The 18004-nt window shown below is 32.6% G+C and overlaps 1 long non-coding RNA gene across 2 annotated transcripts; it reads right to left on the minus strand.

The window, feature by feature from the left end:
- Positions 1 to 1332: 1332 nt before the first annotated feature.
- On the minus strand, positions 1333 to 3858 carry LOC139906974 (uncharacterized). Of its 2 annotated transcripts, none has more exons than XR_011783256.1 (4): positions 2300 to 3858; positions 2111 to 2249; positions 1895 to 2048; positions 1333 to 1832 (listed from the first exon to the last, which is right to left on the minus strand). It is a non-coding gene; the product is annotated as an uncharacterized lncRNA (long non-coding RNA). The 2 variants fall into 2 exon arrangements; XR_011783255.1 differs by having other exon boundaries at positions 2111 to 2235; positions 2300 to 3760.
- Positions 3859 to 18004: the final 14146 nt, after the last annotated feature.

Raw genomic sequence — 18004 nt, forward strand, 5'->3', positions numbered from 1 at the left:
TACTGAGACTAATTGAATTACCAAAAATAAAAGCACTTTTTCTATGTAATCATTATTTATGTACAAAATAAATAAGAAAGAAAATAAAAAAGGGATCACGTAAAAAATATTAGTTGGATAAACATTTTAGTTTATAATTATATCCCTCCCTCACAAAAACCTACCTTAATAATTGAAAATATATTAAAAAATAAAATTGTCAAATAACAGAAAACAAAAGAAGACACAATTTAATATAATAGGAGTGAACATAAATGTTTCACTATACAAAATCCAATGAGGTCCAAAGTAAGGATATTTGTTTTAAAAGATTTCTAAAATCCATTTTAATGACTCCAAATAATCACTACTTCTTTTGACATACAAATCCCAGAGTGTCAGCCAGGACCAGTCTTGACTATTGACAGGACCCAAATCCCAATTGGGGTGGAAATGAGAATAATAACGTAGGACAGGGTCGTGAGGGAGCCCTGGGACCAAAATAAATATGGGATGCTCTTGTCTTTCTTTACTTTTTGAAAGATTAATTTTATGCGGGGTCTTTTACCATCTATTTTTTTCAACCCTCTTATCATAGAAAATATTTTTCGACCTTTATATTTTTTAGACAATTAGGACTAAGATAATTTGAAATAATCTTGAACGTGGTCTAAGGCAAGTTTGGGCTCCACTGCAGCGACAAAGGTTAAAATAGTCTAAGGTTGGCTGTGGTATCAGTTATTATTAAAAAGGAAATATAAATGATGTCCTAGAAAGCGTTTTCTTGTCGGTAATCAGAACAGGCTTTTTTTATACCAATGCTGTTATCATTAGTAGTTAAATATTAAAGATAGATTGTTTAAGTATAAAGTAATAACTTTTAGAACTGCTTGTGGTGACTTCGTCTGTCATCCTATTGAGAGGTATCGTAATATATTTGGTGTTTATGAAGGAGGAAAAGAAGGCAGTTAATAAAAGATAGTTGAATAGTAAGGACGTGTAGTTTTTTTTCGAAACTAATAAGGGATGTGCGTTGTATACTTATATTCGCTTGTAAACACATCACTATAGTTGATAATATTGTAGAGAAAAACGCGTGCGAGGAGAAGGGGGGAGAAAGACATATGGTATTATTGTTTAAATACTGATGAGATTATCATCTACCTGCTGTATTATGATTTTTGAGGGTATAACGAAAGTATTTATTAGGAAAATGTTTAATAAAGATATACTACGTATAATTGACTTAGACGGTTTTTATCCGTTACAGTGGATTTGAAAACGTCACATTCTATGAAATTGTAATTCATTATGAACCATATTCTCAGAATAATAACTAATAAAACGACAAAGTAAGAGTATTTCGAAATATATTTGAAGTTCCAAGTTTAAAATAGAAGGCTTAAATTAAATATAATCTACATACTAAAAAATAAACCATCATACATTTAAGTTAAATATACAAAATTAAACAATTAGAATCATATAACTAATAATAACAATAAATTATAAACACAGAATATTGAAATAATAGATTGATCCAAATAATATTTTCTTGTTCTAACATCGGAATTCAGTTCAATATGTCATAACTTTAGGTTGCAAAACACAAGCCAGACGTGGGGTTTAATCAAAAATATCATCACCCTTTTTCCTCATGTGCAAGTTGCATATACAATTGTGCACAGGATAGATACATCTCTACCGATGAGATCTTAATTATTAATAATAAAGTAAATGTCAAAATCATAAAATAATGCTACCCCCGTAGTTGTGACCATTTAAGCCGTTGTTTTTGCCTTTTATGAGTTTTTTGAACATCATTTCTTGTAGCTTATGAACCATAGCTAATCCTTAAGTGACAAAAAAGTAATATTTATTGACTATGTAATATTGGAAAACCTAATGATCATACCCAAGTCTTTAAGTGAAGAAACTAGTGTCAAACAAACTAGTTGCGAACCATCCAAAGCTACTACCCCCGTAGTTGTGACCATTTAAGCCGTTGTTTTTATCTTTTATGAGTTTTTTGAACATCATTTCTTGGAGCTTATGAACCATAGCTAATCCTTAAGTGACAAAAAAGTAATATTTATTGACTATTTAATATTGGAAAACCTAATGATCATACCCAAGTCTTTAAGTGAAGAAACTAGTGTCAAACAAACTAGTTGCGAACCATCCAAAGCTACTACCCCCGTAGTTGTGACCATTTAAGCCGTTGTTTTTGCCTTTTATGAGTTGTGTATTACAATTCTTTATATTTTTAGCTATAATAGAATCAAATTTAATGATTAGATTTAAAAATATGAATACTTACTGTTATATAGTACAAAATTCAGAGTTCCATTTCGAAATCAGTAAATATTTTATACTTTTTACTGATAACTTTGATCGTAATTTGGTGTGGATGACTCTAAACATGCTGAAAATTCTCTCAACTTCACAATTTACAATGGGGGTATTTCTATAAATTGAATCTTCAACACAGGCTAGGTCTCGTAATTCATTGTAAGCTGGATTTTCTGATAGGAAATTGGTCAATTTAGATCGGAATGGCTCTAGCTTAATATCATTCCGTAGCAGTTCAACGATGGTAATGCTGACAAGTAAGGGTAATCGTCCTTCTAAAGCTGTGATGGCCCCAGAAATTTGATTGAGATTATTATGAATAGTGGTCAACTCTTCAAATATATATTCGTCAGTAATAATCTCCTTTGCTTTAATTATAGAAGGCATTTTTTCATGGAGGCTACTTAAATATTCCCTGATTACTATGAAGTGCTTGAAATAGTAATCTGCTGCTTTTAACCAAGTTCCCAAACGTGTAATGACTGGAGCTGGGGATAAGGGAATTTGGTAAGAAGCAGCGAATCTACGTTTTCTTAGTCCAGCGTTCAAAAATATTTTTTTGATTTCGGATATTAATTCATTTGTTCTAGGGAACTCTTTACGAGCAAGTTCAGCAACGTTATGGAGCCCATGAGCCACGCAGATAATATGTTTCAACTGAGGGTAGTATCTTTTAAGGTCTTCGTCAGCTTTTTTGCAATAAGAAGCTCCATCCGTAATAAACACCTTCATGCGAGTAGCATTAAAGTTGGTTTCAAAAGTAACTTGAATACTCTCGACAACAAAATTTATTATGTTCTTGGCATTAGCACGTTTAATGTTTATCACGTTGATGAGATATCGACGACCCAAGAAATAATCGTCCAAAGGACCAATCAATAAAGCGGTGATTGATCGCTCCTGATTATCTTATGTCTCATCGACAGCAACAAAAATATCCTTCTTTTCGACTTTTTCTTTGATTTTGGAGATGACATTGTTACCAACATCCTTCATTAATTTAATGATGGTTCCTCGGGAAGGGATGGGTTTACCCGTGTATTTCTCCATAAATTTTTTGAACGTCGGATGATTAGCAATGGATAAGGGTATATGATATGCAATAAACATCTTTGTGAGATCAAGGTTAAATTCTGACTTGATGTATTCATCATTAACTTGATTTTTTGGATGAATATCCATGCTCTTGTTATGAGATGAGGATAATGAGTGGCGTTTAATTCTAGACGGGGGACTAAAAGCACATTTATATCGACAAATCCGACAAGCCATCTGTTTCTCGGCCGGTAAGTATTTCCAAATTTCTGGGCCTCCATTCTCAGAAATCCAGACAGAAGGCGACGTTATTTTAGGCATTTTATTCAGTTCTCTATCGACTATTATATATTAATATTGAATAACAATGGCGGGTATGATGACGTTTTTGATAGAAAAATATTTTGTTATATTATTCAAGCAATGATGCCATGCGTATTTATTCTTTTCTCATCGCACGCTTTTCTATTCTTACCAAAATTATCACCCTTACACATCACCAGTGAGTAGCGCCAGATTATAGAACATTAATGAGCCTCTTTGTTTAATAATTGTGATTATCCGGCCAAAGAATACTAGCTACTAGCTAGAGAAAGACTACAGACGAATGTGAGTCACCTGTTGGCAAAAGTCCTTTAATTTTATAACTCATTATTACTTGAAACTTTATGTAAAGGATTTTATTAAGTTATAATTAAATAAAAAGTATTCTTGACTTCAAGTGGTTCTTCCAAAGATGAGATGGACAACCCACAGAGTTAGTTTTAGGAATATACTCTTTTCAACAAATAAGAAACGTATAAAATCCCTCTGAGTTTTCAACAGTAGTCCTTGAATTGCAATTTGGATTTAAATCCATTACAACTAATTCATCAAATAGTCAATGTTACTATTACAAGTATGGGCTGCCTTTCCTCATTTTGATGCTAATATCAAATAAGTTCAATCCTCGGAATCTGTTTCTTTCGTTACCAAGGACTGACTCACCAAGATAACGAAGAGCTATCATCCTATTGGATCAGGACCTTTCAAGATAATACGAATATAGTCCATTCATGAATTACTCATTTACACACAGTTGAGTAAAGTAACCAACATTTCTTCTCATGAAAGTCAAGATAATTTTTATTGAGGAATGATTACTTTCTTGCTCCTTTAAATGAAGACAACAACAGTCAACATCTATAAAGAATTTATCTTCATACAATTTATATAAATCTAAATGCTATTAGTATGTCTATCGGAACCCTCTGATCTCTTATGCAATGGAAAGAAATAACTATGTTATAATATTTTGTTGTAAATTTTCAAGCATTTTAATTAGATACTCAAGACTGATACTTATCACTTCGAATTTTTTTCCCATTAATCCATATGGTCCATTTAAACATATTTTTGTATTCTGAAACATATTTCAATTTAAATATATAGTATTTACCTTATAATTGTTTTTATTAATTTAAGAATTTAAATGCAATTATTTATTTTAGAATTAATTGGTTGTAGCTAATAACAAATTATTTGATTTAAGTGTACTTCATCCCTCGTTTGAATATCATAATATTATTGAAAGTTAGTTAAAAATTGCGATTTCCATACTACGTATACAATTTTATAATTTAGGAAAATGAAAGACATTAGGAAATTGATGATAAGGATTTCAACAGGTCTTTTAAATATTTGATTAGAAATCAATAAGATACTAGATTATTCTCATATTTGGGAATTTCACTACTACGATAACTTTTCCTCAACTGTGTGCTACGACAACCAAGGACTCCTGTAAGCAGGACTGGGCACGCGCAAACATGAATTCAAATATGCGTGCAACATAGGTCTATTGAAAAAAAAATGCAACGTGTTTGTTAAGATAATAGGTAATAACTATTAGTTACATTGTGGACGCCATTTTTAATGTGTTTTGTAATTCCAATCATGCCCACTAAGTGTTGTGATCTAGTGCGTAGAACGGGATATGCCAACGAGCCACAACAGTCTAGTGTTACGATCCATCTGTAGCCAAACAAAGAGAGAAACCCCGGACTTGATACTGCCTGGCTGAGAGCCATTCCAAGACAAACAGATCTGAAGAAGACAGATTAGACACCATCCCAAAGTGCTCTGTTCCCTGTATTTCAACGACTCTGATTTCATCTGTGAGTCTAAAAGAAGTCGGCCCATTGACAAGCCTCTAAAACAGAGGTAAGCCAGCTGCTCACTTTTGATGTGTTCTACGTGTCACACATCACCTCAAAAGGCAAGGTCAACACTGTGATTCAAGCCATCAATTTGGCTTCCTTTCTGGGAGCTAAAGAAGAATTTAATCAAACAGAGACCTGGGAAGACATTCTCAACAAGTTAACAAAGTTTGAAGAAAACTAAGTGGAGGTATCTACTGCATGAGTGTGAGAAAGATCCTGGAAGCAGAGAAAAAGTTCCGTATTCTGAGTCTTGTCAAATTCTCAGGTAAATAAGATAATTGTTAATAGTGAAGCTTCTTTATTTAGGTATTACTTATTTTTACAGTATAATAATATCAGTACAATATTTTACTTTTTTTTAATTTTCAGGTATGACTACTTCAGAAATTAAAGCTATGTTGGATGAAAACCTTGCAAAAGATGAGCTCATTTTGACTAACTGGCAACCAGAGAACCTCCAGGAACTAGCTTCCAAGGGAGAGAGTAATGCTCTCTAATTTGTTGCCGGGTATATTGGTTCTTCTTTGAAGAAGAAAATCAGCTGTACATCATGCCAAGACGTAATGGTCATCCGAGACACACCTCCGGACTCAATAACCTTCGATCGCCCAAAAAATCAGCATGTAAACCTGAAAGAGTTCATCGACATAATGAGCAGAGGGGGGCTGTCAACTCCATCCGACCTTCTCTACGTCTCCTGTCTTTATGCTCACTCCATTTTCTCTTACATCACAGCTACTCCTCAAGAGAAAGACAGTTTACTTGGCACCCCAAATCCTAGAGCTTCATTTGTTGCCACATTCGTTGACAGGATGTAGGACAGTTTAAACTCTGACATTATTGCCGTTGTGGGAGTAAAGTGCTAGAAAGGACACTCCTAGTCAGCTTTTCTTCAAAGAATTTCATTCGCTTTGTTTAATGTCTTGGGTAAAAATTTAAGTGATAAACAAAATGATGACAGATTTTTAACAAAAAAATAATGGCTGCTAAGAATTCAGAAGCTAATAGAAAAAAAGCTAAATTTCAATCAAAATCTTCTGACTTGTAGACTTGGACCAACATTGTACTTTTTTGCCTTTTCTTTTTTATATGTTTTTAATACTTATTTTTATTGAAGTACTAATAAAATACCACTTCTATTAGAAATATGTAAAGCTTTTTTCATTAACAGCGCTCAATAAAACGAAAACTGTTTGAGATATCGACGATCTCTTTATTTGCCGTTAAAGTACATTCAAGTTAATTTATGAATGGAATTTGATGTCGATTAAATGACCATATCGTGCACGTTTTACAAAGTCCAATCGTTGAACCCAATTTTCGAATACTTTTCTGCATAAATTGGCTGAAACAGCACCAATTTTGCGTTGAATATTGGTTCTGAGCTCTTCTAACGTTGACGGATTATTTGGTTTAGAACAGGGCTTTCACGTGACCCCAAAGAAAATAGTCTAGAGACATTAAATCGCACGAGCAAGGCGGTCAATTTACTGGTCCATTTCTGGAGATAAGACGCTCACCAAACTTACTCTTCAATAAATCGATTGTAACATTTGCTGTGTGTGAAGTGAACCCACATATCGTCCAAGTCCATATCTTCCAATTCAAGCCAAAAAAAATCGGTTGTTATGGCGGTGTAACGATTTCTATTCACAGTAACGTGGCGATTGTCATCGTCGATGAAAAAGTGCGGCCCAATGACACCGTTAGCATGCAATCCACACCAAACAATAATGTTTTGGGTATGTAATGGCGCCTCATGAATCACGTGTGGGTTTTTTCCTGCCCAATAGCGCATATTTTGCTTGTTAACAAAGCCATTGAGCCAAAAATGTGCTTTAACGCTGAAGATGATTTTATGTTGAAAATCAAGATCATTTTCGAATTTTCCTTCATCCCATTTTACGAATTCCCGACGTTTGAATGGTCAAGAGGCTTCAGTTCTTGTGTCAATTTGATCTTATACGAATGTAGGCCAAGATCTTTTCGCAAAATTTGCTACAACGATGTCACAGAGACACCCATCGATTGAGAACGGCGCGTAAGAGGCAAATTTAGGTCATCTTGAATTGATGTGCTTGCGGCAGCAATATTTTTACACTTCGTGCATTTCTTTGTCTCACTGACACAAGAACATTATGTAGCGTGTATGTGGACTCAAATTTTTTGACCAAATGTTGAATTGTTGATTTTGCAGGTCGATTACGTTGGCCATAAATTGGCGTTAACGCTCTTAAAGTTTGGATCACTTTTGTAATAAATTTTAATAATTTGCAAGCGTTGCTCGAGTGTGTATTGCTTCATGATTAAACTATAATTATTTATGAGCACAGCTGTTAAAGAAACAATAACAAATTGACGTCGTTTTCGAAACCTATCAACATAATGTGTGAGCATCCCTATTGAAACCCCCTTTATATAGCCTCATTTTTATTATTTTGATGATTTTCCCTAGAAAAATACTATTAAAAACTTGTTATTTTGTAACAAAGCACATTAAGAGAGACATTCCATATAGAATAAACAAAGACCCATATTGGAAACGCGTGAGCGCAGTGTTCTGTTCTGCTTACAGGAGCCTTGAAAAAGAATTCATTATCTTGGCCCAATGTGGTCTACTCTTGGACTTGAGGTTATAACTTATCCTGGTCTCTATACTACGAAAACTCTCTCTAAATTATGTGCTACGGGAACTTATCTTTGACCTAGTACCATGAGGAAACCAAATGGACTTGATTTTATTACAACTCACCCTATACTCAGCGACATAACTATTCGTCATAGTCAATGAAGAGTTGCATATCCATGCTGTAGATTATATTTACTTACTCATATAAATAAATAACACTTTCTGCTTCAGATTCGAAATACATTTTTATTAGAACAAATTATTTTTTATTGCGTTTAAACATTAACAAACAATACAAATTATTTGAAGCATGGAAGATATTCTGATAATAAAGGTTTCCTCCTTACTCACTGTTAAGTTTTTTTTTATCTCTTTTGATTTGTTATATTGACATGCAATTCTTTTTTTTGTTCTCATAAATTGTATAATTTACGTCAGATAAGTATTTTTCGTAATACAGTTGAAAATTTTACATGCTATACCTAGAATATATTGGTTAAAAGTATGTCTCTCCCTACATTCTACTTCGGCAATGCATGAATCATACCGATCATTTAAAAAAATACTTTATTTGATTAAATATTTCTAGTTATAACATAACAGCAAGTTTGTAAGGGTAAGCCCATCCAAAAAAGTTGATATGGACCTCATCTACAAATTTTTGAGACTTTATATATAGTCCATCTGATGTTTGTGTAACTGTTAAAAACGTATCATTGGTGAAACTTGTTACTTTGTCTCTGAGTCTTTCCCATTCATCAGACCAACATGAGACATCTTTTAAAAGTGAAGCTGAGAGCAGTCCATGGTAATTGTTTCTTTCCATTCATTTCTCTAGGTAACTTATTATTCGTAGGAATCGTGTATTTACAATCATCCACCACGTCCAAAATTCTTCCAATAAGTCCGCCATGACAAGGCATTTTTTTTTTTTTTACAATTTCTTTCTTGATAATGTCAAAGTGCAGTGATCGTTGACTAATGGGACAGACTAAGAGCTTCTTTGCGGAGCTCTCTGTATAAAGCCGTTGAAAAACTTTTCCATAACAGAGACAAAGCATACACCCATGTGGTGCACCTCCTCTGTGAAGAATCTTTTCGAAGGAGGGATCATTGTAAAATGAGGATCGAGGTTTTGGAGACGCTTAATAACTGATTCTATTCCATCTACAACTTTGGTTTCAGTTAAATTTTCAGATACAAAATCGGAAGTAGACAAGGAATTCAAATAGTCTAGTATGTTCAATAAAATATCACACTCATTAATATGACAATTGCCAATGATGTTTTTTAGTTGTTGAAATGTAAGTTCCTTGTTCTTGTACCTGAAAAATTGAAATATAAAGGGTTCCAATGCAAAACGTGGATTCAATGACTGATTTTGGAAAAACGTCAATAATTTTATTTTATAATGCATAATTTTTAAATTTGTTTTTACAAAACATTGAAACACGACTTTTTATGAGCATGTTCACTTAATATGGCCGCCTATCAGCAATCACAGTTAATGACGAACTTCTCGGACAAGTTGTTCCATTCCTTCACAATGGCGGCCTACAGGGAGCCCACGTTCAGGTGAGATGTCCGGTTAGTCTCCCTCTCCAAAGTGCCCCACACAGCAAAGTCCAACAGGTTCAAATTCGGTGAAAATGATGGCCACATGTCCTTGGACCAAAAATCAGCCATGTTGTCGGCGCTGAACTTTTGGCATTTGGTTGATGTGTGTCAGGGTGTACCATTTTGGGTCCACACATAGTTGTCCTCTGGGTAGGTGGCCTTGAGCCATGACATCTTCTTGCCGTCGGACCCCCATGAATATTGTTGGGGCCGGATGTTTTGTACGGTGTATCCCCTTGACCTCCTTTGGTGATCCCCCAAGCCAACAGCCGTTCCGACGGTTTATAGACCTGGTCCATTTGCCTTGCTCCACGCACGAACTTTCTTGCACTTTGGCTGGCGAAGAAATGTTTGGAAAATGTGTTGGTGTAGCATCCTTGTTTAATATTGTTATAGAGATATCCTTACGCCGATAGTTGTTCGCATTCTCAGATTGAATTTTATAGTCGGAAGATAAAAAATGCGAGTCACATATAGCAGAATATTTTGAAAGCTCCTAATGGCTAATAGAGAGAGCTTTGATCCAAAGGCCTTGTCATTCCTTATCCCTTGGAAAAATATGAAAACATCTTTTGGTGGGAGGAAGATCCTTCTTCTCAGACTTAGTTACACTGTAGCCCCTAAAGCATCCAGGACCGACATAGAGTTTTCCTATTGCTTGGATGAACTTATACTTAAACAGTGTAGTTAATTTTTTCCCTGAAGTGAAAATGAATCCTACTTGATATATTAGTTTTGAAAGGTTGCGAGATTCTTCCCTCCCATATCTAAGAATTCATTGGTATCAACTATAATAATAATTAATAACTATCTTATAAATTACAAATACCGCTATATTGCAATTTGCAAAGATGAAATATATTAAAATATCTAAAAAATATACTGGTGTCAGACTGCAGTTGACGTAATCTTAAAACATACTGGAAGTCTTTAGCAATCCAGCCTGATATTTGCCCAGGCGACAGTGAGTCACACCCCTGGCAGATAATGCATATTTTTTAGTTTGCATGTCCCCTATTGTACCTACATGCTGATGAAAGATAGAGAGTAACAATAGCTGTCCTGTTAATTTATAATTGGAATTATCAATAAGAAATTTTATTTTTACATTTGAACGTTCGTGTGTACTCATAAAAGACGGAGCGTAACCCTGAAGCCTCATTACGGAGTTTAAATTGTCAGTCCTTGTTGAATCAACATCGGAGTAATTCTAGAAAATGTCCTTTTTTATATTATTTTCTCCTTTCTCTTTTGTTACAGCTGATTCTAACTGATCCAATGAAACGTGATGTCATGAGCATTATTCTTTCTCTCCTCCAAAATATTAATCAAATTTGTAGATTTAAAATGTTAATTTTCGGGGTTTTTTTAACATGTTCATAATACACTGGGTATTCATCATTCTGCATTACATTCACTGAATAGAAGAGATAAGAACAGCTTATATTTCATTTAACATATTCAACCTCATAATTAGGTTCTATGACAATTCGACGAATATACAATTTGTTGAAAAATAATTCCTAATATATTGGTAACAGCAAAGACATAAAAAATGACATTTGATGAATATCGTTCACGGATCTAGGAAAGCTCGCATGGGGAAATTTTGCCTAGAGAAAGTGTGCAGTGGGATTACTCGCCCTGGGAAAATGCATCTCGGATAAAGTTCGCCGTTATGAAGAATTGACTTCCTTTATTTAATGTAGATAATAATCTCACTGATGTAATGACTGATGATTTCGAACTAGAGAAAAAATAGGTATTATTAAATAATAATTAATATAAGATGCAAAAAATAAATAAACAAACAAGAAAGTAATTTGAATTGAAGATGTGTTTATCACTTAATTGGACGTAAGCAAGGAAAACTGTAAAGCTCAGTACAGTAAGCACCTAAATCTTAGGAAATCAATAAAAGAAAGATTGGTTAGGGTAAAAAAGTGATAAAAACGTGGAGATATTATACATTGAAAAAATGCAAGATATAAATATAATCCGAACCAAAAAGTAAAATATATCATATATATATTATGGAACGTAAATTCATTTGAAATATTTAACATTTTCTTATATGTACGAGTGTAAATAAATAACTATAAAAAATGTTGCCTACAAATAAAATGGATCAAAATTAATTTAAAATGTGTTTTCAATTAAATTGAATATTTACGCTGGCTATATCATGTATTTTTGCAATGAAATATTTATTTTAAATATAATCTTCAAGAGATTAGACCTTTCTCAGGTAGTTATCCCAAAACATACGCACCACAATTAAGCATATTAGTTTTTAACATGACATGTCATATAAATTTTTACAAAGCTGTTTCTGTACTCTTTAAATATGTATTTACATTTATTCAGTTAATAAGTTAATTGATGGAATTAATAAAGAGATTTATATCAGTATTAGTTTTACAAATTAATGAAGTTGTTTTCATTCTAAATAGTAATTTTAATGGAATAAATATATCAAATTGAATAAATAAATGAAATTGAATAAATATATAGAGTTGTAGTATTCATATTCTTTGATAAATATCACTGAAGACAAGTATTAGAAATGAATTTAAATATTCAAGAAAAATAGACTTAAAAATTCGTTGAAGAAGCCTACAATTCACTTGTATTATTCTCATAATTTGCCTTGAGATCCATTAGAGGTATGAATTCAATGTCATATATATAAAACTCTAAGAATTCAATTCCCTTGAGTCACTACTCAATGCAGCCTGTTTTGTATTCTTTAAATAAAAAAGAAGTTTTAGGAAGAGATCAAGAACATTGTTGTTATCTGTCTAATCCAATTCTAGGTTGCTCCAACTGTACTGAGCTTAACAGGGTTTTCTCGCTTATGTCTCTCATTTCCTCGTACTCTCCTACGATCCGACCTTTGAGTGCCTCCCCGAATCCTGTTTGTGATTTGCCTCACCACATCCAACAGCCTCTTCTTCTGATACATCCTAGCTCATATCAAATGGAAAACACTTCTATTGCATAATCAGTTTGTATGCTTGTTCGTCCACCCATGAGTATGTTCCGATGAGAATAATCCCTCATGTCTACAGTCTTATGATTATTGATAATGGATAATTATGTCATTATCACTCTTTCCATTCGAATTGCTGTCGTTTTCGTATATTTGTTTTTTATATATTCAAAAATGTATTATTAATTTACATATGCTTATTCCAAGGGAGATTTTCTCGGGGCGAGTAATCCCATGGCAAACTTAGCCAAATCAAGTTTTTCTAAAGAAGGATAGAATATCAAGTGATTCTGCTATAGAAATGAGAATCTTATATATTTCAAGTAATACTAAACAGTTAATATAAAAAGTATTCAAAAAATTTAATTTCAGGAATACTTGATTTACTTCGAGGAACTCATAAAAAGAACTTTTATATTTCTATATCATAGATCTATTAGCATTAAAATCTTCTAAATTTCTTCCCTTAAAGTGGCTCTTTTGATATTGGTTATACAATGAGTAATCAAAAAGTAATGGCTAACAATTTAGCTGTAGTAGTAAATTATTAGTAAATTGATGAGTTGAAGTATTATAACGTATCTTTGTAATATTAAGTTAAAAAAGTATGGGTAAAATAAAAAATAACTGAAGTAATGATTAACTATTACAAAGTATATTAATTAAAAATTTTAATAGAAGTTATACATAGAAAATCAAACAAATTAATCAGGAAAACATACAACATAGAAGTTATTAATATTTCAAATGGATTGAACAAATTATTGGCGACAAATGTGAATGATATATATACAAAATATAATGAGATATTTTTAATCAAAAATAAATATACTAATTATTTAGAAACTAGAATAAATTTGCCCTGCGTTGCCCAGGACATTTAGAAATTAAAATCCATTAAGAACTCTACTGCTAAATATAAAACAAAAATGAAGATAATTATTCTCATGTGAGTATAAGTATAAAAATAGACAGGGACTATTCTCTGACACAATGAGGAAGTAGTTGCTATTTCTGGGTCAGAGCATAAAAGAAACTTCCTATTATCCCGTAATACACTCCAGCTCTCACGTGAAGTACTGTGACAATTTTCATTTTAAACTATTCCGCCACTGCGTTTCTAGGCAGCAAGGGACCCTTAAATATGTTCTAATACACCCCAGTTCACAGGATGTGTAGGTAAGCTGCTGTGTCCGAGTCAAATTAAATTTCTTCGCCACCGCTTCCCCTGCGCATCTAGAAACCCTCATCATTGCCCAAAAATACACCCCGACCCTCAGGTTGTACAGGTGAAGTGCTGGACCGAAATACTGTTTAAAATCCCCCACTGCCGTGTTTTTAAGCTCCAATAACCCCTTCTAATATACTAGAATACACCCCTGTCCATGGGTTGTGGTCTGCTGGGTCCGAGTCGAGTTAAATTCTTCCACTGCTGCTTCCATGAGCATCAAAGAACTCTCATAGAAGCCAAAATTACCCCCTGACCCTTAAGCTGTAAGGTAAAATGCTATTTTAAGGTCGCCTTGGCCCCAAGAACCCAAAAAAATGTTACCAGAACCATTTCTGGAGCCACAAGAAACTACATGGAAATTTTCAACAAAATCCATTCCTTGGGTCGGCCGTCATTGAAGGACATACGCGTACACAGACATTCACATTTAATAAATAGAAATGAAATCCATCTTCGTCCTATTATAATTCATATATGTACACTAAAAATACTTAAAATTATCTCAAATAAATTTCACATCTCCATGTTAGAATCCATGGAGCATTCCTAAATTTTTACCTGAAGAAACAGATGTTAGACAAACACCTTGCACACCATTTGAAGCAAAGACCCCCTTTGAAACCATTTAGGCAGTTTTTCTTGGTCCAGGTTATATAATTATCTATATAGACTACCACAAACTCCACCTTATAAATGGAATTTGTGATTGAAATAAGCTATTTCTACGAAATATACATCAAAGAAACTCTTATCGAAGATATATTTTTCTTATAGTAAGAGACGAAGCAGAGTTGACTTAAAGCAGAAAATGACTTTAGAATTTTAATGTGGGAGCAGTGGATGGAGGATGAAAACTCCTTCTGTTCCTCACTTGGGCTTTCAGCAGATTATTCTGACTTTATATGAAACCCATTAGATCTTATAGCAGTGTACAATTATTCCGTAGAAGATTTGGAAGAATATATGTATTTCTGAGCATAGAGGCAATGGTTCAAGAGGTCATAAGTCACTATCACGCACCTTGATTGGACGGGTCATCTGGACTATGAACAATCCTTCCATTAAAGAAGGTGAGATCCAGCGAGTGATGTACACAGGGGCAATATCCATTGAATAGAATATGAAGAGAGGATAAGAAGGAGTATGGCTAGGATATCCAAATGGAAAATATGAACTCCTAGAGAAAATGGATAAATGCAGATCCAATGAACTGCAATGCAGGCTGAGGGGGAACTTTTTTAAGGCACTTGACTCATAAAGTTAATTATAATCAATATTGTACTAATGTAAGCAGCAATCTATAGCATTTATTAGAAGGAGATGTTGTACAAGAATTATTAATAAATAATGAAGAAATAAAGAATAAAAAGGAAAAAGAACAAGCGTTTTCCTCTTCTAAACTGAAAAAAAAAATAAAAATATTTGACCATAACGCGTCCAGCCTTACTAATTTATTAAAGAATAAAATAATATTATTCTTTTCATGTACTCGTAGGTTAATTAATGAGTGTTCTTTTATGGATTAATGTTTTTTATTCATTAATTATTATTATATACATACAACGTAGTGAGGAGTGTTGGATCGGTATTTTATGGAAATTACGTCGTTAGTACTAACTCATAACTACGTTATTTGAGTTGTTGAAGTTGAAGTGGAGGGTATAATTTAAAGAGGGATCCGAAGTTGATGTTAAGTTTGGAGAATAATATAAAGGAGGAATCGCCTAGCCAACGACTTTTCTGTGGCTCCTAGGATCATCAACTTGGGATTATTTTCTTTGACAAAGACCACACACTACCTCCTGACAGAGGGTATGAAAGCCAGGATGCTCCAGGGGTACAAAAAAATCCTCACATGGATCAAGGCTAATTTTTCAGAAAAGAAGATTTTAACAGTTGCGCCCGTTCAATATGGCACCGTTCTTTTTCAAGGCTGGTCAGAAAATCGGCCAGGAGGCCTATATAAGGTGCATGGGTATACCATTTTGCCATGGCTGAAGACCAACTAGGGTAAAGGCTGTAATTGATAATGAAAGTTGGTAAATCAAGTTTGTTTACATTTTTCGTAAACATTATTTCTTTTGCCTATTGTTGAAAATATAAAAATAGGGATGTATTTGTAAATCCATATTTCGAGTGCACGTTTTGCTGCCCTACCCGGTATACTTCATTATGAAAATAAAAGACTGGCTCAGTAAGGGTTAATGAAATTTTTGTCGTCCAATCCCAAGTTGATAATAATATCTATATTTTGAGCTAATTTAAAATATAATGTATGCCTTTTAAAAACCTGTAATTATATTATATACTAATGACATAATTTATAATATTCCTTCAATTATATCATTCATAAATTTGGTTAGTTCATTTGATAAAGTAATGTCCATACGTTATTAGTTACATTAATGTTTAGTAGTTAAATTCTTAAATTTAGTGTTGGTACGGCTCCTCAAAGTATTTTTTAACTAAAAATTTTCTTCCGGTATATCGGGACCCAACTTTCACGGGATTTATAGGGTTTATACATCTACAAGAAAGTACCAAGAAAAAAATAATTTAGGAAGTATTAATTAATTTTGGATCATTCACGAATAAATGGGTAAGACTAGCTTAAAATTTATGTTCTTCAAATATCAAATTAATTACTTGCATTTGGCAGTTTTTATCATTTAAAATCTCAATTCAAAATTTTCGGCATCCCAAAATATTGAAATTGTTTTCCGGGATCTTGTTCAAGGACAATATGCTAGGAAAGGATAAAATTTAGTCTTGACATTTGAACGTCTTGGTATTTTTGTCTTAGCATCTAAATTTATAAAATATAAAAACTACATTATGTTGTTTTTTAAACCTATATTTCCCAAAAGTCTTCTATTCATTGAAATAGAGGGCTGCATAATGACCATTACCATTTTATTATATTGACTACGACCTAAAACACTTAAACTATTTATTTAAATTAAGAAAACGTTGTTATTTATCAAAAAAATTACAATTGAAGGATACTTTTCAATTGATTTCTTATAACGTCGTTAGTGATCTAAAAACTCAATAAAAAGTTATATAACAAATTTAAAAAGGGTGAAACCTTAGTACTAACTATTCAGTAATTCATCTTTTTTTTTAAATAGTGTATACTTTTAAAAAGCAAAGTTTATAAGAAAAACTACTTTTAAAGACAAGAAATCATTTTGTACATTTTTTCATAATAGTATAACTTGAGTGTTTTCTGGTTACATAACCCTATCATTTTAATGAGTAACTTATATATCCCTACAATATTATAATCAATTGAAAATAAATACCCATGCTATTTTTCTGGAACGACAATTTACCATTAAACAAAGATTGAAAATATTATTGAAATAGTTATTTTTAACAAATGGATAACATTTAAAGATTACTATTAACGGTGTTCTAATTTTATTTATCTGTTCTAGTAGTTCCAAAAAAATTGAATAATATAAATATTTATATTTATTGAAAACTACTACAATAAAACTATTAAAAAAATATGTAATATTTTTACTTTGGTATTAATTTATAATCATTCATAGCTCTGTTTGAAAAAAGTAATTTATTTAAAAATGATAAATTTTATTTCCTTTAATAGTTCTTCCAGAAGCATGTAGAAATATATATCATATAAATAGGTAGTATAGGAGAGAACCGGGCTACTTTTCACAACATGTCTTATTAATTAAATAATAAAAGTTATATTGATATTTTTTTAAATAGAATATGCGATTTTTGACAATAGTTTCATAGCAAAATTAATTGTTTTTATCTCAAATATCAATTATAATTATGCTTTTTTTTTAAAGCTTGTAACCTATATATTAAATATGAATGTTTGTTCGTCCTTCAATCACGGCCGAACCAGTAAATGGATATGCAAATTTTTCATGTAGCTTCTTATAGCTCCTGAAACTGCCCTGATAACATTTTTTAGCGTCCTCTGAGCCATA

The sequence above is a fragment of the Lepeophtheirus salmonis genome, chromosome 13, assembly GCF_016086655.4.
Source record: "Lepeophtheirus salmonis chromosome 13, UVic_Lsal_1.4, whole genome shotgun sequence".
In the NCBI taxonomy this organism is placed as follows: Eukaryota; Metazoa; Arthropoda; class Copepoda; order Siphonostomatoida; family Caligidae; genus Lepeophtheirus; species Lepeophtheirus salmonis.